At 39.0% G+C, this 25,521-nt stretch overlaps 1 long non-coding RNA gene and 1 pseudogene across 1 annotated transcript; both read right to left on the reverse strand.

Annotated features, from left to right (window-relative positions):
• LOC120285039 overlaps positions 1–25,305 on the reverse strand; it is a 74,706-nt pseudogene extending 49,401 nt beyond the window's left edge.
• LOC120285068 lies at positions 10,064–11,254 on the reverse strand. The gene is made up of 2 exons (XR_005544330.1): positions 11,072–11,254; positions 10,064–11,002 (listed from the first exon to the last, which is right to left on the reverse strand). It is a non-coding gene; the product is annotated as an uncharacterized LOC120285068 (long non-coding RNA).
• Positions 25,306–25,521: the final 216 nt, after the last annotated feature.

The following is a 25,521-nucleotide window of genomic DNA, read 5'->3' on the forward strand; positions in this document are numbered from 1 at the left end:
GGCTTGTTTTCTGTATCGGATTTTTTAGGGCTAAGCTTCCGCGTTATTGTAATCTAGCGGTCCATTCCAGTCTGCGAGGCCGACCCAACTTGTTTATTTGCGTTTTGTTTTGCTAGTTGTGCAGCAGTACCGTTGACTCTTGCGCTTTTTTTTTTTGTTTTCGCTGACTCAGTAAGAGCGTGTGCGGGTGCAGCCAACGGCGAAGTTGAGCGTGCTGTCGATTTTGCTCCAGTTGTTGCAGATGGCGGGGCTTGTGTCGGGGCTAGAAGTGCGGGAGAGCAAGAGCGCGAGAGCAAATCTTTCTTGATTTGTTGATACAAGAAGGTTCGTTGGGTTATGGTAAAGACTAGAATAACAAGATGCGTAACGCCATACGATTTTTTGTTACACGCTTTTTTCGGCGTGGCTCTAGAGGTGGCTCAAGGCTCTCTCGAATTTTTGTTCAAGAGCAGATACAGATTGAGATCTTCTGGGGATTCTGACGACATTGACTGCGCGTCGATCGGGATCTATTTACTAAAATAAATAATTATTCCATATTGCTATGGCAATTGTTAGATTAGGACTTACAACAATGAATCAAAACGACTCACGCACTCGGCGGCAATGTGAACAAGACGAGTACCGGCTCTCTTTACAACGCAACAATGCATACTTTGCTTTTGTCTCGCCGCAAATCGATGATCGAGCACCCTCACCTTCAACTAACTCGAAAAAAACTTTTGCTCTCTGCGAACGATAGACCGCGTTCTTGCTCTCCCTCTCTGCCTGCTTCGACACACAAGTCGTGGAGCGAAGAGACCGCCTCTCCTACCCCTCTCTGCATTCAGCACCAAACGAACATTCCGGGAAACTGTAATACTGAAATAACAAGTGTCACTGCTACCACAACAACAACTTCGTCAGAGGCTCAACTAATTATCGGTGTGCGAGCTGTTAGTATTTCAGAAACACCGACTATTGGCAACACGCAAAGAAAAACAACACAACTAAAACAGAAGACGATTCCGACTGTGCAGACTCAAGAGAAAACTCAGCCCGCAAAACAATAAAGCGGGTAATCAGTCGACCCGAAATAAATAAAGGCAATGAAAACTCTGCAGTTAACAATTCAAACCGATATGCTATCTAGGCGGATTCTGCGACCGAACAATGCAACGAAACAACGGTTGGGGAACCAAAAAAGACCAGGCCCCACGCCCTATATTTATACGAAAATAGAGTACAAACGCACTCGTAAATAAACTCGTTTCATTAGTTGGTGACATCAAATTCCACATTATCTCGCTTAAAAAAGGAAATATTCATGTAACAAAACTACAGATTTAAACAGAAGCAGACCACCCTATAGTGAGGTATTTAGGTATTTACTAAATTAAGATGGTAAAAACTACTACACCTACCAATTAAAATGTGGCAAAGGGCCACGGCGATGGAACCTGGTCGGGACAAAAACTTTGCAGGAGCCCCATGAACGGGACCACTGGCGCTCCGCTATGACATTAACTAACTGAATGGCGTGCATTTTAAAAAAGGAAGTTATCCTGCCGCACCCTGTAGTACTTAAGGGCATTGAAGCAACAGTGCCACCTGCAGAAATAATTGAGGCTCTGAAGGTCAGAAACTTTTCTGCAAGAACAGTTATAAATATTTTAAACAAAGAAACAAATTTCCGCAGCTACTATTTAAAATAGAACTCGAACCAGAGGTCCAGGCACTAAAGAAAATAGAAATGCATCAAATATAAAATTTATAGTCCTTGCTACATCGGAGGATCACCGTGGAGGAGCCGCACAAACGTCTCAATCCAGTTCAATGTACTAATTGCCAAAAATACGGCTACACCAAGGCATACTGCACCCTTAAGTCCATATGTGTTGTCTGTAGCGAATCTCATACTACCACTAACAGCCCCAAAATTAAGTAAGATAGGTCTGTAAAGAAACGCAGTGACTGCGGGGAAAAATACTGCAAACTACAGAGGCCACCTAAACAAATGAATTGTGAAAGCACATACAAACACACAATAAAGTTAATTTCTGCTCTCCACAACCGATGTTTCAACCACCCTTAACTGTCCCAAGCACTACTCCTGGAATTTCCTGCCCGCCCCATCGACAATAACTGCTCATTCCAAACATACGTTGTCAAATATCCAACAGACACAACAAAGTGGCATCGAAGCTATGATGTTTTGCATGAGCTCATGAAAAACCAAAATATCCTGATACAACTTCTTGTATCTTCAAAATTCCCATAATGGCTTCCCTACGGATATCTCTTTGGAACGCAAATGGCGTTTCACGGCATACACAAGAGTTCATTAACGAAAAAAAACATCGACGTAATGCTACTATCAGAAACGCACCTCACAAATAAATTCAATATTCATATACCAGGATACTTGTCCTATGGTAGAAATCATCCGGACGGTAAAGCTCATGGAGAATACTCATCAGAAATCGCATAAAACACTACCACTTAAACAATTTCGACCAAACCCACTTACAATCTACGTCCATGGTCTTACAACTCAACAATGGATCAATGACTCTAGCCTGCCCACCACGCTTTCCAATCCCTGAGAATCAATTCATGGAAATTATTAAAACACTAGGGGACAGATTCATCGCAGCGGGTGACTTGAAACTAGCCAGACTTTGTAGGCCTACCCGGGTAGGCCTACATACTGGCCAGCAGACCCAAGAAAAATCCCAGATCGATTTTGCAATTACTAAAAAAGTCCAACGAAACATGGTCACCGCTGAAGCACTAGCAGATTTATCAATTTTTAAAACAAACTGGTAAACTGATATAAAAAGTATTTCTGTTTACACATAGAACTATCGCCGGCATCATCTACTAAGGAGAATATAGACAAGTCAACGGACATTCTTGAAAATATTCTAGTTTTGGCTGCAAAGGCTTCAAGCAAGCCAGTGACGTATGCAAAACCAAACTACACAAGAACTAACCGAGAAATCGAACGGCTAGTATTAAACAAACGACGCCACAAATAGCCACACGCAGGCTTGCCAATGCTCTTAAACAAGAAGAAATAAACATCCAACGTTCATGTATCGAGCAACTTTCTCCCACCATCACCAGCACCCTTTATGGAGAACTCACAGAAAGACTCCAATAGCTTCAATTATGCCACTACGAAGACCCTCTGGGAACCATCGAACAGGCAAATCGAGTCACGTCAGAAATTCGTACTGCTTCTGAGCATCGAGAATATTGCACAGTCATTTTTCTAGACGTCGAACTGTTGCTTCAAAACACACATAAGCTTTTGAAGTCGTGCCTATACAACAGAGTATTTGCAATAAGATGCAATACAAGCACAGACTACAATCCAGCTGATAATACAGCGATACTCAGACGCTCCAAATGCCGAACAAAAGCCACGGCACTCCTATTCCGACAATTAACATCTGTAGAACGATGGCTTGCCGACTGAAGAGTCTCAATAAATATACAAAAATGCAAGCAGGTTACCTTTACCTTAAACAAACAAACATACTCATTACTGGTCCTGAATAACATATGCATCCCACAAGCGGACGAGGCAACATATCTGGGTGTTCATCTGGACAGGCGGCTCACTTGGCGCAAACATATAGAACCCAAGACGATACATTATAAATGCTCGCTCTCTATGGAGTTCAAAGCTCTACTATAAAACTCCGTTTTAAAACCTATCTGGATTTATGTCTCCGAGCTGTGATGCAACGCATTCAGAAGTAACATAGACATTATTCAGTGAGCACAGTCAACAAATCTGAGAACTATTACTGGAGCGCCGTGGTACCTTCGGAACGAAGACATACGCAGAGACCTAAAAATCAAATTAGTAATCGAAGTAGAAACTGAGGAGAAAATTAAATACCTAGAAAAGCTGACCACCCACCCAAATCCCGTCGCAAGAAAACAAATCCGAGTATGCAGTCACAGCCGGCTGCACCGCAACGACCTCCCAACCCAGAAATAAACTTATTAAGGCATAAATCACAAATACTTACACTAACTTAAAGTTAACTAAGCTAGATTAAGATTTGTATATGTCGGAGCACAATTATCACTTTCCATTTCACGCAGCGAGTTTCGAAGACACCGAAGGTCTACAAACAATTAATGTGTGTCACTCACTTCTTCTCCGTGCTAACCTTCGAACCACACTCGGCGACAGCGACCACACGCTGTCGCCGCGCTGAAACGGGAGCTACAAAAATACAGCTGGCCAATAGCAACGCAGTATGCAATAATGCAATACGATGAAATACCAATGATTTCCCCAAAATGATGAAGTTACTATTCTTGTGGAATATTCTAGCACATAATGCAATATGATGAAATACCATTGATATCCCAAAATGATGGAATTACTATTCTTGTGAAATACTCTAGCACATACACTAGATTACAAAAGTATGCGCCAACATATACTTATTGTTAGAAAATATAGATTTATACTATCTATATATAAAACAAAAAGAAAAAAATGATACACACAAATTTCCTTGTAACCAGGATTTTGGAGTTTTTTATCATGGCTTGTATTCAATGACCAACAAATCGATTACTCTACAGGCAGTTAAAAAGCGTAGGTCTAAAGAGTCTGGTCATCTATGCTGCTATACTAGGCGTGCCGGATTTGTCCTCTATGATCAACCGACAAAATTGTCATTGTCAAAATTCTGTTCTTGCACAAATTAAGTAATTTTAATGTCAGCTCCTCCATTCGTATTTGGTACTTGAATTTGAGTGTACCTTGCATGCACGAAAGTAATCGGATATTCGTCCAGTTCATCAGTTTTTTGTGCCAAGACTCATACCACTCACGCTTTGCATACGTCATACTGTGCAAACAAATCAGTTTGCGGAGCAGCAAACGAAGCAAAATTGTTTATAATTTTCCGGGATCGGGAACTCGGCCATTGCCGATATATTTTCTGGATAAGTTCGTATGACGCCTTTTCCAATTAAGGAACCAAATATTTCACCGACCGTATACAAACGTGGATTTTTTCTACGCTTTGAGTCAACCCAGCCATCTCAGCTTGCTCTGCTACTTGGATAAACTTTGCGATGGGGAGTCTATGCATCCCTTTTTCGGCACAGCATTGCGATTATCTAGACACAGGCGGACATTTCCAGGTTTCAGAAAGAGACCTACTGGTTACGACCAAGCACTCTGTGACTTTTCAATCAGCACCATTTCCAGTAACATTTCCTATTACACTTCCTATAACATCGTGAGCTTTCCCATCGGATGTGAAAGCCACTATTGTATTGATACACTACTGCCTTTCCACCAATGGATTGGTTGTAGTGCCGACTGAGCTGCTGGTAGCCAACGGCTGCTTTTTCCAGGCAATCACGGACGAAAAACGGTAGCTGGTTTACGTTACACAAGCTCCGACGCAGTAGACCGTTTCTTTGCCACAATTCTGCACACTCACGCGGTTTCTTGTTAGGATTGGGCTTGCTTGTTCAAACATAATCGCACGCTTCAGGCAAACACCAGGGTCTGGTCTCGATTTGCGGTGTAGTAGGGCTTCTAAGCCTAGCTATGCTTTGTTTTAATGTTCCTCACCTACCTGTGTATCAATCTCGAACGTCTCGACGTAGTGATCTAGCTCCTAGTTTCCTTCGTGTTGTTCACTCGAATTCTCTTTTGCCTAGATTCTGTGTCTCCAAACATTCTTTCCCCAAGCTCCCGTTTTGCACTACCGTAACTGGCAACAGGCAGTTATTTCTTTTCTTACGCCATCATCGCCGTCACATAAACTTCTTTCCAACAAGGGAATAACCTTCTTGTTTTTCTATTTAACTCAATGCTAAGTATTAACCACTTCCCCTCTCAATGGAAGTGTGCCGTGATAACGATAATAGAAAAAGAGTCAAGAATATTCAAAAGAGTATTTTTAAGAAGAATATTGGGAGTAAGAAGCGTGTAGGATGCCCACCATTTTGGTTTTACAAGCAATACTGCTGTTTTCCTTGCTGTTAAGAAAGCTCTTGACCAGGGAGTGGAATGATAGCATACTTTATAAATTTAAATCACTACTCCCGACTGACAAATTTCTTAATCGAAGCTTTGTTATCGTGGTGAGGGAAGATCATTCAAGGGAATGTTCACTTGTTCACTTTAGAACTGCCGTGTCATATTGTAGCGGGAACTCCTTTGGAAACATACGCTAACGGCACTACCTTCCTCGCGAACTCATTCTGTCGAATCGAAGCGTCAAGACTCGCCCAGGAATTTCAGTACTCGTACGGCAAGTGGTCAAACAGATGAAATATTTCTTTAAATGGAAGGAAGTCCCAACACTGTAGGATGGGCTTCACGACGTCACCATCACACAATCATCCCAGTTGCATTACACGCGGTTCACCTGGAAACAGCGTTTCAAATCAAAACTCGAAGGCCATGAAAAAAAAAAAAAAAAAAAAAAAAAAACCGGGCGCTAAGCATGATTGGATTGGTGCATCAGAAACGGCGGTCAGAAGAAAGGTTTTAGCAAAGACAAGAAGTCGAAAAGTCTTGAGTCCTAAAGCGTAATTTGTAATGTGTTTTTAATTAATTATTTTAATTTAATTGTTATTAAAAGTGTTTTTCACTGTTCTGTTATATATTCACGTTCGATATTGTGGTCATAAAGATGGTTATCGGCCTTTGATATGACACTGCTCAATTCAAATCAATCTTTGTTGTATACTAGCACATTAAAAACTGGTTTATTACTACTTAATATAAGAATTTGAAATAAATATAATAAAGAAATATAACAATGGCTACTAGAGCAGCTGGATCTTGCTGGACTTTGTGTCGGCATACATGCGGTTAATACACATTTTGTTAACTCTACCCAAGGCTAGCTTTCCGCATTGTCTCAGATTTTTAAAAAGCATACGCCCATTTAAAAATTCCTATTTTGTCCAAATCAGTCCAAACCAGGAAGGTAAAACAGTGATTTTTTAAATATCTACTTTGTGGCCGTTAGCTTGATGACTAAATGCTTGATAACTTCGAGGTTTTTGTAATTTTCCGAAACATTGGTGTTTATTTATGTAACGGACAATGTAGCCAGATATCTTGTAGATTAGTGCCACCTAGCAACGATTTACGACGGTATCCGATACTACGTTTCGCAACAGACTTGCATTAGCGTTAACGCTAAAAAACTTTCCGTAGTCCATCTGTAAAGATCGATCATATGGTGAATCGAAAATAGGATACTTCCTTCTTCCGAATCTGGACCTGAGCGCTCGCTCGTCATCCTAAGCAGCTAAAGACAGTTTCTCGAAAACGTGCGCTAGTGGTTTTGACCAGAACCTGGAGTTATAGGATTGGCTCCAGCCAGTTAGAAGATGTGTACATGCACCCTCTACCTTCGAAATACCTCAGCCTCAGATCCGTTGGCAGCAAGGGGATTTCCGTTGGAGCAAATCTAAAAGCCTAGGGCGTTCCAGCGCCACAATCAAGGGCAAGAGGAAGAGGTTATAAAGTTCGCATAAACCCAGAAAGTGAAATAGAAGCTAATCCATTTCGAATCAGAATTAAACATCCTTAGACAGGGACGCTGAAGCATTACAGAATTCTAAAATGAAGTAAACAAAAAAATGACATTACTCATAAATAAAACTATTATGACATATGGGAAAAGGCCATAACCCAGAGAACGGATAAAACAATTAGGAGCAACGCTCTCGAATTTTTATTTCTGTATTGAACGGTTCAATCTCCGAAACACTCTTCCCTAAACCCACCAGACTTGCCAAATGCTCTGGAAAAGTGTCAGTCTAACAACTTTCGAGCCCAATTTGCAAATAGGTATTATGGATTTAGGAATGAACTCTCATTGGCAAATAAAGTTCGCCTGTATAAATCCATCCTGACCCCAATTATGAAGTATGCGTTGCAAGTATACGGAATTACGACCAGAACTAATCTGAATAAAATAAGAGTTGCTCAAAGTAAGGTCGTTAGATCACTATGTAAATCCCCCTGGTACATGAGAAACCAGTGATATAGAAGGGATCTTAATATTCCAAAATAGGCGATGTATTGAGGACCCATACGGAAAGTATATTGCGGCGATCTTAATATTCCAAAGATAGGCAATGTATTGAGGACCCATGCGGAAAGTTATATATGCGGCCGACTCCGGTTCCCACCCCAACAACCTGGCGAAAGGCTTATCCATCCCCGAGAAAAAAGAAGGCCTAAAAGATTTCACCCACATGATCTCCCATCGGATTATAATAATATTATTTTTTAAGGAAAACAAGTCAATTAAATAATGTTTAGAGTAGCTTAATTTGTAAGGTAATGTATAATATTGGTATGCCTATGCTGTAGAATTTTATTGTAAAACCTGGTAAGGCTGCCACATAGGTGGAAGTAAACTTGTTTAATTCCAATAAATAAATGTAAAAAAAAAAAAGGAAACAACTTTAAGAATTAATCCAGTAGATTTTAGACAGAATTATAATATAACAAATAATGAATAATATCAGAATAATAATTAGCCGGCAAACGGGAAAATTTGGACAAAATAATAATTGGAATTTAAATAACAATTCTAAGGTACATCCCCCACCAGAACCAATGCAGGTAGGAATTCGTATGTGTCCGTTTTCGTCGAGCAATATGTTGGTGGGTTTTAAGTTCGGTACACAATGCAACGTTTATGCAAGTTATTCAACCAGTAAATATAGCCCCAGTAAATACACAAATTTTCAAACTCCAATCTCCAAGCAGCATTTCTTTTGTCCTTGTTATTTGTCGCATGCACTTGCCACCCGATAAATAACCAAATTAAGTAAACACCAGTCAGCCAAATTTCAATTTCAACATGCTTTGAAATAATTTCAGTATAAAGCTTTTATCCTAAACATATTTGAAGTGCAAGATAATTGTAGAGAAAAGCTTCTGGCCGAGGTTGAGTGTATTAGATTAAGATTAGAAGATCAGTCTGAATCGGGACCGAGATCGGTAACAGTTTCAAATTAAAGATAAGCAATAAAAGTCTTGTAATAGCATAAATAAAAAAAGTCTATTACCGACATAAATATTAAATATAATAAACTAAAAATTATTTTTTTAAATAATTAACAGAAACAATTTAATTTATGTGCGCATTCGCTGTTGAATTTGAATACTAAATTAAAATATTTTTGAAATGACACTAGAAAGTCTTACTTTTGAATTTTCTAATTTTTGCGTATCTTATGGTATCACACAAGTGCACAATTATTACAAGAATTAAAACTTTTATGTAAGCTAGGTGTAGAATTTAAAATAAATTCGAATATTATTAAAGTTTATGTTACAATTATTGTTATTATCTACACTTATTAAATATAATACATGTATAATGTTTGAGTAGAAACACCAATTTTTAACTCCATGCTGACCCGAGCATATCCGTAGACCAACTGTAAAAAAAGGGCCAATGCAGAATAAATTTGAAATGGCGTTGGCCATATCAGGGTGGGCAATTATCACGCCCACTGACATCTTGGGGTGTGTACTCCCTATAAATCCTTCAATCCTTTTTGCATAACTACCACTAATGTCGAGTGAGCACGCATAAAATGTTAATTTGTATAGATATTAGTGAGCACCCATATGCTGCAACCTCAGAAGATCACCACGACACTCGCTGTCGAGGTAGAATCGGATTAAAATGCGTGCAGGTTTAGCGGCAGGGAATACCACCAGCTCAACGTTGTTCGTTACATTTAACACTATCGATGTTTTAGGTTCATCAACTATTTTAAATAATTCAATTTTAATTTTTTTTCCGAAAGTTCATTAAGTAGTAGTGATTAAGCAGGCCAAATCATTTCCGATCGCCGAACTCTATTAAAAGCTTATGTGGTGGTCAAACTTATGTTATTCAACAAAAATTTGCTCAAAAAGTGATGAGACAAAATGAAGATGCTCAAAGTACACATATTAGAGGCGACTGTTGAAACAGATTTAACTGATTTTTAATTTTCTATTATTACCATTTATACCAGTTTAAGATGCATATGTAATGAATTCAAATTTTTTTAGTTTGTAGCATTTTTTTTTTCTTTATTTGTTTTCTATTAAATTTCATAGGAGCACGGCTAGCAGCTTCTCCGAGTTAAAAAGTAGTTGCGTTGGAACGCACTAAATAATTTTCTGTAATATTCCAGTACTCGCACTTGGCCGAGTTGATTTTGACTCACCACCGTACCTGCATGGTTGGATGCGTCTGTGTCAAGGATGAATAAGCCCTCCGGGGGCTTTAGAACAAGTGGCGACGTGAGATTGACTTTTAGCGTGTCGAAGGTATCGTGAAACGTTTGTGGTCACACGAAGGAGCGTTTAACTTCTGTTAGCTCATGTAGTGTGCGGGCAATGGCGATGGGTAGCCAGTGGCCACTCTGTCGTGAAGTACCAACAGGCGTCATGCATGGTGGTCAAGATGTTGCCAGCTCTTGGAATGGGGTAAGTGCTTTGCGGTTACGACGTTCAAAAGTCTATAATCAACTCTGAACCATGTGGAACCGTCCATGGGATGCAGGGCACTGGTATGGTTTGAGGTGTCCACCTAGGCACTACCGAGTAAAACCTTGGGAAACAACTGAGATTGAGCTCCACGGTTAAGTAGAGCAACAGGTAGCAGCTCCTCGGTCGTGAATTGGACCGTTAAGTGAATGTCGTTATATGGCATGATACTAGTAGGCGCAGTTGAAGAAAGTAAATTACGCTGCTCTGTAGATGGGACATACAGCGTCAGATTTCCCCACGGCAGCCGTAGTTAAAGCTCTTTCAAATCAACGGTGGCCTTATAATACAGAAAGATGTCTATACCAAACAGGTTTTCACTGACAGATTTCTGGCAATGAAGAGTTTGGCGTTGACTCGAGCGGTGGAAACAAATTGCTTGTTTAGGTCCCGGTCGTTTAGAAAAGAAACGGCGGCCCCAGTGTCGATGAAGAGTCCTGTGTTGCGTTTCTGTAAGAATATCTATGCGTAAGTGTTGGCAACCAACGGCACTATAGGTGTCTGGCATTGGCCGCTTACCGCTATCGTCATCACCCACGGCGTCTCCTATTGTCTGCACCTTTGAAAGGGTTGATGTCTTATTTCCGGACTTATGTTCAGCGAAGAACCTGCCTAATATGGAGGCTATGTGATGTATGTATGTTCGGTTTCGGCGGAAGTCCTTTTTCTGGTTCAGAGTTGGAGGCGTCACGGATAGAAACTGCTGGGTTGGGACTGGCGCCGTTAGTACTCGGTTTCATCGGAAGGCGGTTCCGGAATCAGCTGTAAGCAACCCGCCGGTCTACATGCTGTGCAGGTGAACCATGTTGCTGCAAGCTCGGTTTCCTGAGCGCTTGTTGGGCGCTTTCTTTGAAAGGCGCCTCCATCTGGAGGAACACTCCGTGCTGCGGAGGGGCGTCAAAGATGTTCCGCTCGGATTTAGTCACCCAGGTACGTGGTGTGTATGACTGAGGGGCCGCCTCTGTGGCAGTACAATGGGTGCTGAACCCCTGTTAGGAAACGGAGAGTGCGAGCAGCTGCTCGCTAGGGCTTTGGGGGTTAACCGCCCCGCGAGGCTAACGGGAATTAGTTTCCGGCAGATGATGCAGAATTCAATTAGGATCTCGGGTTTGTCGAGTTATTCCTTCGCGATCCAAGGGTTCCTGTTCTTGGTGAGCCTAAGAGATGACCGGCGACATCAATGGTCATAACTGTGGCAGCGGTTCGTCGTCGGCACTGGGCCTCAATGCGGACCGCCATGTCGAGGGCGTCCGAGAATGATCGCGGGTTGCTACTGAAGATAGGGACCTGATATCCTGTATCTCGGAGTCCGTCGATAGGTCCCGTCATGGCAGGTAATTCGCCGAGCACGGCTCTGACCAGGCGTGCCAGCTCCTCTAAAGACTCTCGTGGTCCCTGCATTAATTTACGGTATGCGTGCTGATGGTGAAGTACTCGGTATGAGGCCATTCTGTATCCGACACTTCCAGAATCCCCGAAGGTTAGGAAAAGTCGCCGGTTAGACGCCGTGCATGGCCGTTGGACCGCGGTTCAGTGTCCGTTGGAACACTCGAGGGGAGTGATTTGGAGGTATGTTGTGTTTTTCCACTAGACGTGGCGTGCCGACGAAATGTCGAACTTGGTTCGCGCCCTCGTCGTCGCGGACCATATTACCTCCGATTTATAATCTTGATCATGATCAATATCCGAGCCAATCTGGACTTGTCCGTCTGTCCGTATAAACGTCGAGAACTCAGGAACTATAAAAGTTAGAAGGTTAAGAGTTTGTTCACCCATTTTGCCACGGCCACTCTAACGCCCACAAATCGCCCAAAATTGTCACGCCCAAACTTTTGAAAAATGTTAGTTAGTCATGTAAATTTCTATCGAATTGTAAAAAATATGTTGACACTCCCACTCTAACGTCCTAAAGCCGACCAAAACTGGCACGCCCACATTTTTGGAAAAATTGTTGAATAAGTTTTCGTAATATTATTAGTCGCTTTAATTTTTTATCGAATTGCAAAAAAAAAATTTTCCACGCCCATTCTAACGCCTTTAACCTCCCAAAATTGCCACACCCACAAATTTGCGAAATGTTTTGATATTTCTTCATAATTTTATTAGTAGGGTAATTTTAATTTATTCTCATTTTATTCCCAAATATCTATCGATATCCCAGAAAAATAATGAAATTTCGCGTTCGCATTCATACTAGCAGAGTAATGGGTATCTGATAGTAATCGAACTCGACTATAGCATTCTCTCTTCTTTATAATCTTTTCGAACGAAATGTCAGTGTCAACAGCATAAATGACGATACTGATTGTGTGACTTGTATAGGTCCGAAAAAATACGCAGAGAAGCCCTAAGCTTGAATGGATTTTAACATAGAGAAATGGCCGTATTGTAGCACTGTAAACTGGGGGTCCTGTACAAAACTCTGAGCAATTTCCAAGAGATGGACATTTTTTTCTGTTGATTTTATATATATCACTATTCCACCTATATTATAATCAATTAAATAACAATAGAATAATTTTGTTTTTTTATATAAAGTAAAAGTCAGAATAATAGACTAGACTAGATTTTTCGTGTGTTATTGCAGATAAAGAATGTACATATTAAGACGAAAATATACGAGAAGTAAAAACTCTGCACAGTTTGGATTAATAGGGAATAAGCTATGTCTTAAATACTTACTTGTATGTTCAGTTCTAAATTTTTCCACTGGCAAAACCTAGTAAATTTATCGCTGGAAAATAGAATGACAAATAGATTAATTATAATTTTATAATTAAAAAAAATATTATGAGCTAGGATATTTCACTCTATCCCAAAATACATAAGAAGTTCGCAATTAAAAGCGTTTATTTTACACAATACACACGGACTTAAGACATATTGTGACCGCTCGACAGTATCGATAATAAAAAATGGAGAAAGAGTTGCTTTCCTTTTTTCCAGTCCTATTACTTCGATTGTTTCTTTATAGAACTGAAATCTCCCGGTACGAAATATGTACGGCTAGCTTAGTACATTTAAAGCAAGAAGTCCTAGACCACTCTGCTTCTTATTCTCGATAACTATCCCGCTTTTATGTTATAGGCCACTGTTTTACTTTTTGTTAGGTCTAGAGTTTAGTCAGCTTTGTACCTAAACTTCCTCCCAAGTGCAACGCAGACAAACCGACTCTCACCCACACGTATAAAATATGTTTCTCATTTTATTATTTGTCTTAAGTCACGTAGACGCCAGCAATCCCTAAAGATAACAAATTTGAAGACAGTTAAACTGTGCCGCACCTCAACCGTGCAGAAATATGTGCGTTAGCTAAGCTTCCCTCTCTCAAGTGCCCTCTAGTACTCTCGCACCTACACCTTTGACAGCGTTCCGCTGTTCGCTCTACATATAAGTAGTCGCTCATTATTATTCGCAATGATAGTCATTATTCATAATAATATCAAAACCCGGGAAAGATCGCAGGATTCCTTCATGTTACAGACCAATAAGTTTATTATCATGCCTTTCCAAACTGTTCGAAAAATGCCTTCTATCCCAGTCGATTATTTTGCCTTCAACGAAAATCATGGAACATGGAAAGCGATCTAACAGAGTAACATCAGAAATTCGTACAGCCTTCGAGAATAGTGAATATTGCTGCGCGAATTCGATGGTTATTAAGCCTTTGACTGCGTCTGGCTCAAAGGTCTCAATCATAAAATTAAACAAGACAAAATGCTACAGTCGAGTTCCCCGAGTTCTTATTTGTCGTGATGTTGATTGTCCCGAATTGGCTAGTCGGTTTATATTCTCTGTTCCAAGCAGATTCCCTAATCTTAAATCATTGTCGACCTGACAACGAGTTGCCTGACCTCTATAGCGGATCATGTTCTAACTAAAATAGACTTTATACTATTATCTGTAATCTCGACTCTCTGCCGCTCTTTAAAAAACAATTCCAACTTTTTTAAACTCATAATTAGATCATACTAATATTTATATTTATTATATTTATTTTGTCATTTCTATACACTTTTCTATATCGCGACTATCTTCTCGCGAATCGATTTGTGCGATACACGGCAACGCCCCTCGGATGGTTTGGCGAGAGGTGTCCGTGGACTCGCGCGTAAATTGATTTTTCACTATGCTTTGACTGCGATTTTTTATTTTCTCAGAAGCAAATTCAATTGTTCAGCTTACAATGTCGAGCGCCGCCTAACAAGTGGGCCGGGTCTCGCAGCCACCAGAAATTGTTATTTGTAAACATGCCAATTTTGGAGACGCAGTAAAACTTTACAGCTTCTTCTTCGTTAGCTAAGCTCCTCTTAACCTTGGACTCTCGCGCTTGCACATTTGGCTTAGCGTTCTGTTCGCTCTGCAATTATCTTGCTCATATCACTCGCTTTCGTGCCTTTTGCATATACGCAGCGATGCAGACCCCGAACCCGACGTGATTTGTGCATAAACAATATATAGTGCAAATCATACAAAGCTGTTTACAACTTTAACTTTAATTAATTCGCTGTTGCTGCTGAGTGCTTTGTTGAACAACACATTGTGTCTGCAATATTAAAGGCACTGAACATTAAAAGTAACTCCGTTGGTTACGGAATATATAGCATAGCATAGCATATACATGAGGTTGAGCTGAGGAGCTAATCGATGAGATTCAGCATTCATTTAAAACATTTAAAAGAATTCTATAGTCGAGTTTCCCGACTTTCAGGTACCCGTTACCCAGCTAGTGTGAATGCGAACCCGAAATTTCATAATTTTTCTGGAATATCGTTAGATATAGAGATGTGGTGCGGTTTGTGGGCGTTAGAGTGGGTGTGGCAACATGGGTATTTGTTTCTAGAATCTGTATGCTGAATTTCAACTTTCTAGCTTGTATAGTTCCTGAGATATCGACATAATCGAATATAAATTTTGTTTAAAGTTTTAGACAATATTTGTTTGTGTGAGTATACAAATTATAATGGAATTTATTTATGGCATAAGCAATATGTAAGTGACTCCAGTTAACTCCTCCCTTACTAAGATGAAGGATGTCCTCAGTCCTTTCATCCTGGTGATCGGTGCTTCGTTAACGTTGGCGTTGGTGGTCTTGTAGTTTCGTCATAATGTGCACGTTGGATAGAGTAGTTGGTGGCAGAGAGCTCAATGTATTTTGGTGATTGAATTGTCCATTTGTTCTCTCCGGTTGCCGCAATCGGATATGTCGTCTATGCCAGTAAGATTTAAGAGCTTTCTTTAACGCTTTGCTTAAATAACTATAGAATACAATATATATAAACTGCAAGTACGTTGGCAGTTAATAATAGTGATAATATATAATAATGTCCAACGCTCGTTGATTAAATTGTTGTTTTATTATGATTTTAAAATAGGACGAAGAAGGCCATTAATAACACTTATTCTGAGTTATTGTTCTGTAAGCTATGCTTTATAATTGTAATGTCTATTGCTGTTTTGCTGCTTAATTTTTGGTTCAAAAGATTCCTGTTGCATGAATTTAAAGTTTTAGAAATCCTTAGAGACGGTCGTTCAAGATTCACTCTTAGGCTATACCAAAGAAGTTGTTGATTCCCTATATTGTAGTGAAAGTTTGAAGTTGTTGCCTTAATTTAATAAGTGTTTAGGTAAATCAACTTTTTTGAAAATTGACACTACTAAAATATAATTGACAGACTTAAACAAAGAAAATAATAATCCTAACGTAAATTATCTTAACGAACACCCTCCTATTTATTAAGACACTTGTCGTTTGTTTTGCTTTACAAAGACAGGTTCCTGGAAAGTTCTGTCACATCTTGATTTATTATTTCTTAATTGTATTTCTTGTGCTCTGTCAATTTATTCTGAGATTTCCTCTGCAAGTTCTGGGGGCATTGTATGAATTAAGTCGATCGGCTTTTTATTAGTGACTGAATTTACGGTTTTGTTGTATTCCACGGGTGCTCAAATCATGAGATTTACCGTATCAACTATGACTTTTTCTAGTTTTAGGCATCGTGCTGTTTCTATGTGCTGTGGAACCTTCTCACCTGTCTATTTGAAGGTGGTGAATTTTCCAATTGAACATTGAACTGATTTGATAAGAGTGACCTGATTGACTCAGATGGCTCATTGTCATTATTCGTCAATATCCACAACATCCCTTGTTCGTAATCACTTTCATCTGACTCCTCTAGATCTTCTTGTGCTAAATTGTTCACTCTTTGATGTTTCGGTCCTTTAAACCTGGCAGTGCCACTATTTGGTCTTTTTGTTATATATTCATAGTCAATTTGCCTGAACAGGCCTTGGGTTATGGTATTGTTGCTGTCGAGTTGGCCAAACATTTTGAAGTTGGGGTAAGTTACACTGGTTCAAAATTTATGCTTGCCTAAGTTGGTTTGATCGAATGGTTTGCATAGATACGTCAGTATCAAACCGCTGAGTCGCTGCCTGGACTGGTATTTGACCTGTTTGTCTGTCAAAAATGGGCACAAACTGGCGGTGCTAGAGCAAAGGCTGTTGGTAAGTCCTTGGCTTCTTTGGCAGACAGGATATCACTCAATGACTTCTTTTGCCTCTTGCTCGATTAGGTAGATGTGCCTTTTGTCAGCGTATGTAAAGTCAAGGCGATTAATTATTGCCTTAAAATTCAACGGTGTGCTGAACGGTGTTTTGAACTCCCCTTGTATGATTCATAAACATTAAAAGCGACATGAGCCGCTTTTCTCTACGACACATATGTTTCGCTTTCGCCCTTAAAGTCTGTCAGCGACTTTACTATTTCTACAGATTCATTACACACTACACCTGGTATAATTTCAGAATCTGTGTAAGTTTTAACTTCTTTGGTGTTCACTGTAAAAATTTCCTATACGCTCTTTAATAGCGCATAATTCTTTGTCAAATACTTGTCTTTGACTTGCAAGCGCCCCTATAACGGCATTTTCTACTAAAGCTTTCAGTGATTTGCTGATAACTCCATTTCACTAGTTTTGCTTTCTGATTTCGCGTTTTTTCGCTTGCGGTTTCTAATTGTCTAGTTTATTCTATTCCAATATTATTATATTAAAGCGTCTTTCTCTTTATCACTGTCACTCATCAATGTGTTACTTATAACCTTCAATAAAATTCATGTGTATATGAACAATTTATTTTATTTTTTAATAATTAATCAAGGGGCGTTGTACTTACAATTTGTGTGATGTTTTCCATTATCTAGTGTTTTTTATTATTTTTTATAGTATTCTCCTCTTGACTAGGTCTGCTCCAGCTTTTGTGTTCCTCCTTTTAATATCGTGTGTTTTAGATTTAGTTGTCTCCTTTTCATATCGTAGGCGCCAATTTCGGTTAAAGTTTGAGACAATATTTATTTGTGTAAGTATACAAATTATAAAATAATTTATGCGGTCTGAACTTAATGAAGCGAATTCGTATTTTGTGCGTGGCGATGACCGACGCTTCTAATCTCCAAATATCGGCAACTGGTTATAAATTAGATCTCTTAAGATTACACTACGTTCTTCAGCAAAGCTTAGCCGATACTGTTACAGTAAGGCGGGCATAAGCAATATGTAAGTGACTCCAGTTTTGTGTTTTTGTACAGTTGTCCGAATCGAAAAAAATATGGCAACTAATGTGGTCTCCTTACAAAATAAATGCCGCCTGTTATGTTACATGCACACTAAATGCGCTGATTTGAGCGGCCGAACAAGTAATGACCTAGCTAAGGGCCCCAATTTAAAAAACCGTTGTAATGGCTGGAAAGGACTAGAGATAGTTTTCGAGGATCTGATGATCTCCTCTCCGGGCTATATTCGCAGATTAATAGTCTTAAGCTATTAGAAGAATTTCCAAAGCGCAAGAAAGCCGCTGGTGGTAGGTTGCCTAAGGGGAACGCCCCACAGCGACTCCATAGCAGATCAGCTGGCAATCAAAAGATTCGAATTAATCTGATCAATCCGTTGTGGAGGGAGTACAGCTTGGAATTCTCAACCAGTGATTCCAAATGACCAATTTAACCACCACAAAGGAATATTGAGTCCGGGCTAACGGCACAAGTGGGACCTTCAGAAATAAAATCTGCAGTGTCTAAACCCCTCACGGTGGTTTCACTAAAAAAACATATTTTTGTTTCTCGGCTTTCATCTAATCAAACATCAGCTGATACAAACATCTTATATACAACATATAACAAAATCTGATGTGAACGCTGCTATTGTTTCGATGTCTTCATTTCATTTATTTTCATTTATTTGACCCCTCCGTTCAAATACTCGCCCCCGAATGCTATGTGTATGTATGTGTAAGTGAGCTAGATGTACATTCTTATTGCTAAATGCTAGCTTATAAGTAAGAGCTAGATGACAATATAATTCATATTTCTACCTAAAACTATGCAAATACATGGTCCAGTGGGTCTTTGAGTTACCTATCATAGCTCCGCCGTCCTGACTAACTGATACCCTTATCACGGTTTTAATTGCTTGTTTGTAGTTCTATAATGTTTTTGTATTTTTTTCTACATATTTACATACTTTATTTGTTTTTTATTATTAGTGATTAATTGTGTGATCGTTTCTAATGTTTAATATTTTGAATTCTCTAGACACCTTGGTACGGGTTACGTACGTCCTTTACATTTTGGAATCCATTTTATAGATGATATGCTGTGCTGTCGAAATTCTTTACCTTTTTGTCTCTCATTTTGTATTCAGATGGCTTTCTGGCGATCTAATCATATTGTATTTCGTTTGTTATACGCTTGAGCTTTTTTGATTTTTTCTGCTTCGCTTCTACTTTTTCCCAAATTTTTTCCTTTTTTATTATTATTTTATTCTTTTAGCTTCTCTTTAAATTCGTCTAGTATTTTTCCCCTTTGCTTTAAACCAAAATCACTTTGCTTGGAGTTTGCTTAATACTGCGGTGTTGTGTATTATTTAATTCGTGCTCATCTTTATTTATTACTGTGTCCCAATATATATATACCTTTCTCCGGTCCTACTAGTTTCGCTATCATTGGACCCAGCCTTATATTGATCCTTTCAACCTGTCCGTTCGCCTCGGGTGATCCAGTCGCAATCTTGCAACATGCTTAACATGAAACTCGAACACAAATCATCGAACTTCTTGGATGTAAAACAACTTCCCCTATCTGAAATGATGCATTTAGGCTTGCTGTATTAGTGATATTTGTAACATATAAACGAAAGAACATTGCAAAACCTCCGATGACAATAAAAATATGTTTTTTGGATCTACCTGAGTCGACTGGGCCGTAATGATCGATGTGTCTTAGTTCAAACGGTTTGCTACCTTTCGGAATGCAGTGCAGAAATATTTTCCTACCCGTTTTAGCGGATTTTTATGGCTGTGGCTTTTTATATGGCTGTTAGTCAGCTAGTGACAGTGAAAGCTTAAAGGTAGAACATGTTCTGGATTACCAGTAGAACTTAGAAAAAATCGTATATATACTGCGAGTCACCAGGCGTAGCGCTTCCTGAGCCAAAATTTTTGAAAAAAAATATATATTATTCACTTCCCAGACGAATGTGTGAAGTCCTTGGAATCAAAGGAGGTTTATAAAAACTTTTTATTATTAGAATTGTTAAACTTTTAAGGGAAAAGAATTTCCAAAGCTCTCGCTCAAAACCGTTTTTCCAAATATCACACATCAAAATTTTTTTTCAGCGGGCGCTAACCTGGTGACGCGCAGTGTAATTCAACAATAAGATCAACATTTTTCATATGTGAAAGTTTTGGATAGCTTATTCCAAAGACGTGAATTGCGTTCACGTGAGAAAATTTGATGTTTTTCGAGGACACGGTGATGCTGGCCAACGACATCAACATCAATCTGGAGAAGCTCATGGAAAACATAATAAAATGAATTGCAGCAATAGCGCTGCGTAACCAGGCTCGCATATTTTTTCGGGCTTTCTCGGAAACCAAAGAGGGAGCCGGATTTTTCTATGCCTGTGGGACGTTTGGACACTTCGTCGGACAGTGCCCGCAGCGTAAGAGCGCCCATATCAACAAGTATGTAAGACATGTTAAGATTTTTACTCACAAATAGCTATATAAATTCAAGTTAAACATTTTTTAAAAATGCAAGCGTGGCAGTTCTGGGCGGTTTTAGGACGTTAGAGTGGAAGTGGCAAACAATTATTTTGAACATCGATAGAATTTTACATGACATCAAAAATTGCCCAGACTTTTGAAAATATTTTTTTTATTTTATTAATATACCCGTAACTCGTAGAGTTTTTACTACCTTTTGGTATACTAGATTCGTTGAAATGTATAAACAGGTAGAAGGAAGGGTTACCGAACATACAAAGTGTTTATATTATTGATCAGGATCAATAGCCGAGTCGATCTAAACATGACCGTCTGTCAGTATGAACGTCTCGATCTCAGGAACTATAAAAGCTAGGAGGTAGAGATTAAGCAAACATATTCCAGAGACAAAGACGCAGCGCAATATTGTTGACCCATGTTCTAACGCCCAAAACCCGCCCAGAACTCCCACGCCCACACTTTTGAAAAATGGTTTTATATTATCTTATATTTTTTTCCATATCTATCGAGTACCAAAGTGACCATCACCGCCGACAACATTGGTGAGGGACATACCAGTGCTGGAATAGAGACGGCTGGCAGTGATGAATAACTCCAGAGTGCAACCGTAAGCAAACTTCTTGAATCTTCGCTTGCCTTGGCAAAAAAAAGTCACAATGGATTACGAAGGCAGCGTATGTGCGCGTAATTGGGTCACCTAGCTTCACAACATTGGCAAGATCAGCTGTATGAGTAGCTATCCATGCCATTTGTAAAAATGTCAAAAGGAGAGCTAAGGATTCTGCATTGACACCCACTTATGAAGAAACTGTTAGAGAAATTTTTAACATTGATTGTAGAGGTTGAATGAATTACATGTGAGCAAAAAGATAACCAAGCCTTAAACTGTCAATTAAATAAGATTAAATGCAATTGTAGAAATGTAGAAAAGCCTGTCGAACAATAAGTCAAGTGTTAAATAAAGCAAGAGAGAATGCTATAGTCGAGTTCCCCGACTATCAGATCCCGTTACTCAGCTAGTGTGACGGCGAATGACCGATATCGATAGATATTGGGGAATAAAATGAGAAAAGTGCGGGCGTGACCGGTTTGGCTACTATAGGGCGTGGAAAAATAAAATTTGGCAAATAGATAGAAATTTAAGCTACTAATAAAATTATGAAAAAATATTCAACACTTTTTAAAAAATGTGGTCGTGGTAGATTTCTGCGGCTTTATGGCGTTATAGTGGGCGTAGCAAATCGATAGCAATTTACAAGACTAATAAGGTCAAGTCAGTTTTAGGCGGTGGGTGGCATAAATTTGTTCTTGGCAAATCGATAGAAATTTGTAAGACTAATAAAAATGTGAAAAAATGGCTGACTACGTGTTCTCACTCCAATACCCCGTATTAACTAGCGTTCTCACTTGCTGATCTCTTGGTGGCAGGGCCGCAAGTTGCATCGTTCGTAAGGTCAAACCGAAACTATTCTCAGAACCACCTTTTCCGACCAAAGACTTCACTGTCTCTTCTGACCACACCAGGCCCTTGTTGTCTATGACAACGATCTTCGCGCCGACTCGAGTGAGACCAAGGATATTATTGGCAGGGCCGAAGGTGTATCGCGAGCTTGATCCAAAACTATTACCAGAACCACTTTTGCCAACCAAAGAATCCACAGTATCTTCTGACCACCTCGTACTCTTCTGTGTCTTCGCAAAGTGTATCTCTGCCTCGCTCGGCTCCGCCACTTGCCACACTGCTCCAAAAAATCAACGCGTCGTTGCTTTTGGTTAAAAGTGAGGTCGCGCGGCACCCACCACTTTGCACAGAGCAACACGCAAAATTAATTTTTATTAATTTTGCACACTTACAAAAGTCGCTTCCCTCACCGACAGCTGACAATTCATACAAGTACCTTTTAAAGGGTTGTGACTAACTAAAAACCATATGGATTTAATTCTAGTCTAGCCATATATATGTCAGGACGGGAACTTATAAATTGACCTAATGCCTATTTACATTATTATTCATAGTTTATTATACAATTGATCCTATGATAGGGGAGGATTCTAATGCGGCCTTATAATTTTCAATCTTTCCTTTTCTGGAATTGTTGGGTTATGTTATATTAATGCGGTTGTATTACTTTTAACGTCTTCTTCACATACCTTGTTTAGTAGTCTAACAAAATTAGTTTATTATAATTTCCTTTATGTATGCAAAAGCTTATTGATAATTAAAAAATTATCTTATAAACAATGAAGATTAATTGTTTGCTTACCTGTACGCAGTTTACTATGTTATATGTTAAACCTCTATTCAATTCCAAAGACCCATTAATCATTATCATCTTTATTGTTTCCGCAATTTTACTAAGTTCTTCAAGAATTAAAACATTTAAATAATTTGGTGTATATTTGAACTACAATTTGCCCTATAATTGGAGTGATACAAATATACTTTGAAACAAAATGGATGAGGCAATAATGGCCAGCACTGCGAATTACCAAGTAGCGCCAAAAATGACGCGTGCCTTTACGGTGTCTAGGTATAGTTCGAGTCAGTCAGAAACTGAAAGAAGAAGGCTGTTCAAAATGTCACCGAGCAAACGCAAGGCCACGATCCGAAAGACACAGGAGGTAGAAATGCTTGAGCCTGGCCTTCTGACTCCCAAATATACATGTCTAATCATCTTTACATTGCCGTCCCACTCTCGTATTTGTCCGCGCAGCGTTCTACAAGCAATAACGATAGAATGTAGTGAGTTATTCTATTTCGTGTGCACATCCTTTACGCACAGACAGATACTACCCCTCCCCACTCTTACCAGCGACCTGAATAATTTGGGCAGAAACTTTGGTTGTCCGACACGCTTTAAACGAATTAAGAAGGCGACTACATGGCGCGTGCCAAGCAGAAACACAAAATTGCTAGAAATGTCATTATATTTAAATGATCTGCGACATATTTCGTATGGTTGTAAATGTTTCCTTTATTGAGTTACAATTTACCTCTCTGGAGGGTGTAAAATTAGGTTACTTTAAAAAATGAAAATAGGTTGAAGTAAAAAAATTATGTATAATTATAATATTATATTATAATATATATAATTATATTATTATTATAGATTATGTATTGAATAAACGTTTTGTTTGTAGCAATTTCGACAGATAATGTTTTACTTGTTTTACATGAATAAATTGCACAACAATAGAGAGCGCGCGAGAGGGGAGAGATCAGATGGTCATGCAGCTTCTCTGCATAGATAACAAAAGGTGAAATGCCATAGAAACTAATTGTGTCTCCAATGTTGGCAATAAACAAAAATATTAATGTAGGAACTGCTGGCGTCAGCAAGATGTATGATGTTAAATCATTTGGTTTTAAAACTCACCTTTCTAAAAATTTTTTAAATGGCTTTCCTTTAAGTTGTGTAAATATTTCTTCCAAGTATGGCTGAAAAAATCATATAAACAAACATTTTTATATTTAAAAAGCATGCCGTTTGCAAACAAGTGAAACAGCTACTCAACTCTTTCAAGTAAAGCAATTAAAAGAAATTTTGTAAATAAATTTAAATATAAATAAGAGAGAATGCTATAGTCGAATTCCACGACTATCAGATAGATCCGATTTAATAATTTTTCTGGTATATCTATAGATATTAAGGAATAAAATAGGAAAAAATGTAAAAAAATTTTAAAAGTGACCGTTTTGGACGCTTTGTGAATGAAAGGATGGGGGTTTCCAAAGTGTTTTTGGTATACCGATATAAATTGGCAAGACAAACAAAATATGGAAAAAAAATCTAGAATGGGCGTGGCAGTTTAGGAAGGTTTAAGGGCGTTAGAGTAGGAATGGCAAAAAGTTTTTTGACAAATCGATAAAAAAATTATGAACATTTTTCAAAAAAAAAAAAACTGCGTGGCCGTTGCAGATTTGGCGGTTTTAGGGCGTAGGAGTGGGCGTGTCAAAGATTTATTTTTATTAAATCGATAAAAATTTATCTTTGCAAGATAAAGTTATGAAAAAATATCAAATGATTTTTAAAAAGTGTGGGCGTTGAAGTTCTATGCGGTTAGTGGGAGTGGCAACATTGACCAATAAACTTGCGCTGCGACTATGTCTCTAGAATCTGTATGCTTAATCTCAACCTTCTGGCTTTGATGATTCCTGTGAACAAGATGTTCATACTGAAAGATGGGGCAGATTGACTCGGCTATTGATCCTCATCAAGAATATATATACTTTAAATGCTCGGATACGCTTCCTTCTGCTTGTTGCATTCTTTTCAACGAAAGTATACCCGTTGACGAGTATAAAGAATTGTAATAAGAAACAACGTTGCTGAACTAGGAGCATACTAATTTTTTGGGGGGCAAATGTATACCGAAGACGCATATTTTGGGCCACATTTTGGTTTCTTAAATGATTATTTGTATTTGATCGCTTACCATCTAAGCACCATAATATAACGATATTGTATTACAATTCGAACCCGCAGTGGATGGATGGAGATTCGCTCGGCAGCGGGCTGCCGTGATGGGCTACGAGTAGCCAGTCTTGCGGTTGACTTAACTATATTAGTAAATGAGCTAATGGCGTCCTCAATGTTTTGACTAGTGTTAAACGCAGTGTTTGTGTCCAATGTAGCCTGAAGGTGATCTTTAAATAGTTCCAAGTTGGTGGTATTGATTAAGCGCTCCATCTTAGGGCATGCTATTTTTTGCGCAGCCACAGTTATTATAAGTGGTAGATGGTCGGAGCTCAGATCAGCAATAGCAAGCACGTATATCAACATGGATACCCAGAATACCCCTCGTCTGCGCAAAGTCAAGATATCCTGGTGATTCTCTTCTGCCGTACGGATATCTCGTTGGGCCACCTGTTGTAAGCACGTTCACCTTCGAGGCTAGTATGAGAT

Source organism: Drosophila simulans, chromosome 3R, assembly GCF_016746395.2.
Source record: "Drosophila simulans strain w501 chromosome 3R, Prin_Dsim_3.1, whole genome shotgun sequence".
NCBI classification, from domain to species: Eukaryota; Metazoa; Arthropoda; class Insecta; order Diptera; family Drosophilidae; genus Drosophila; species Drosophila simulans.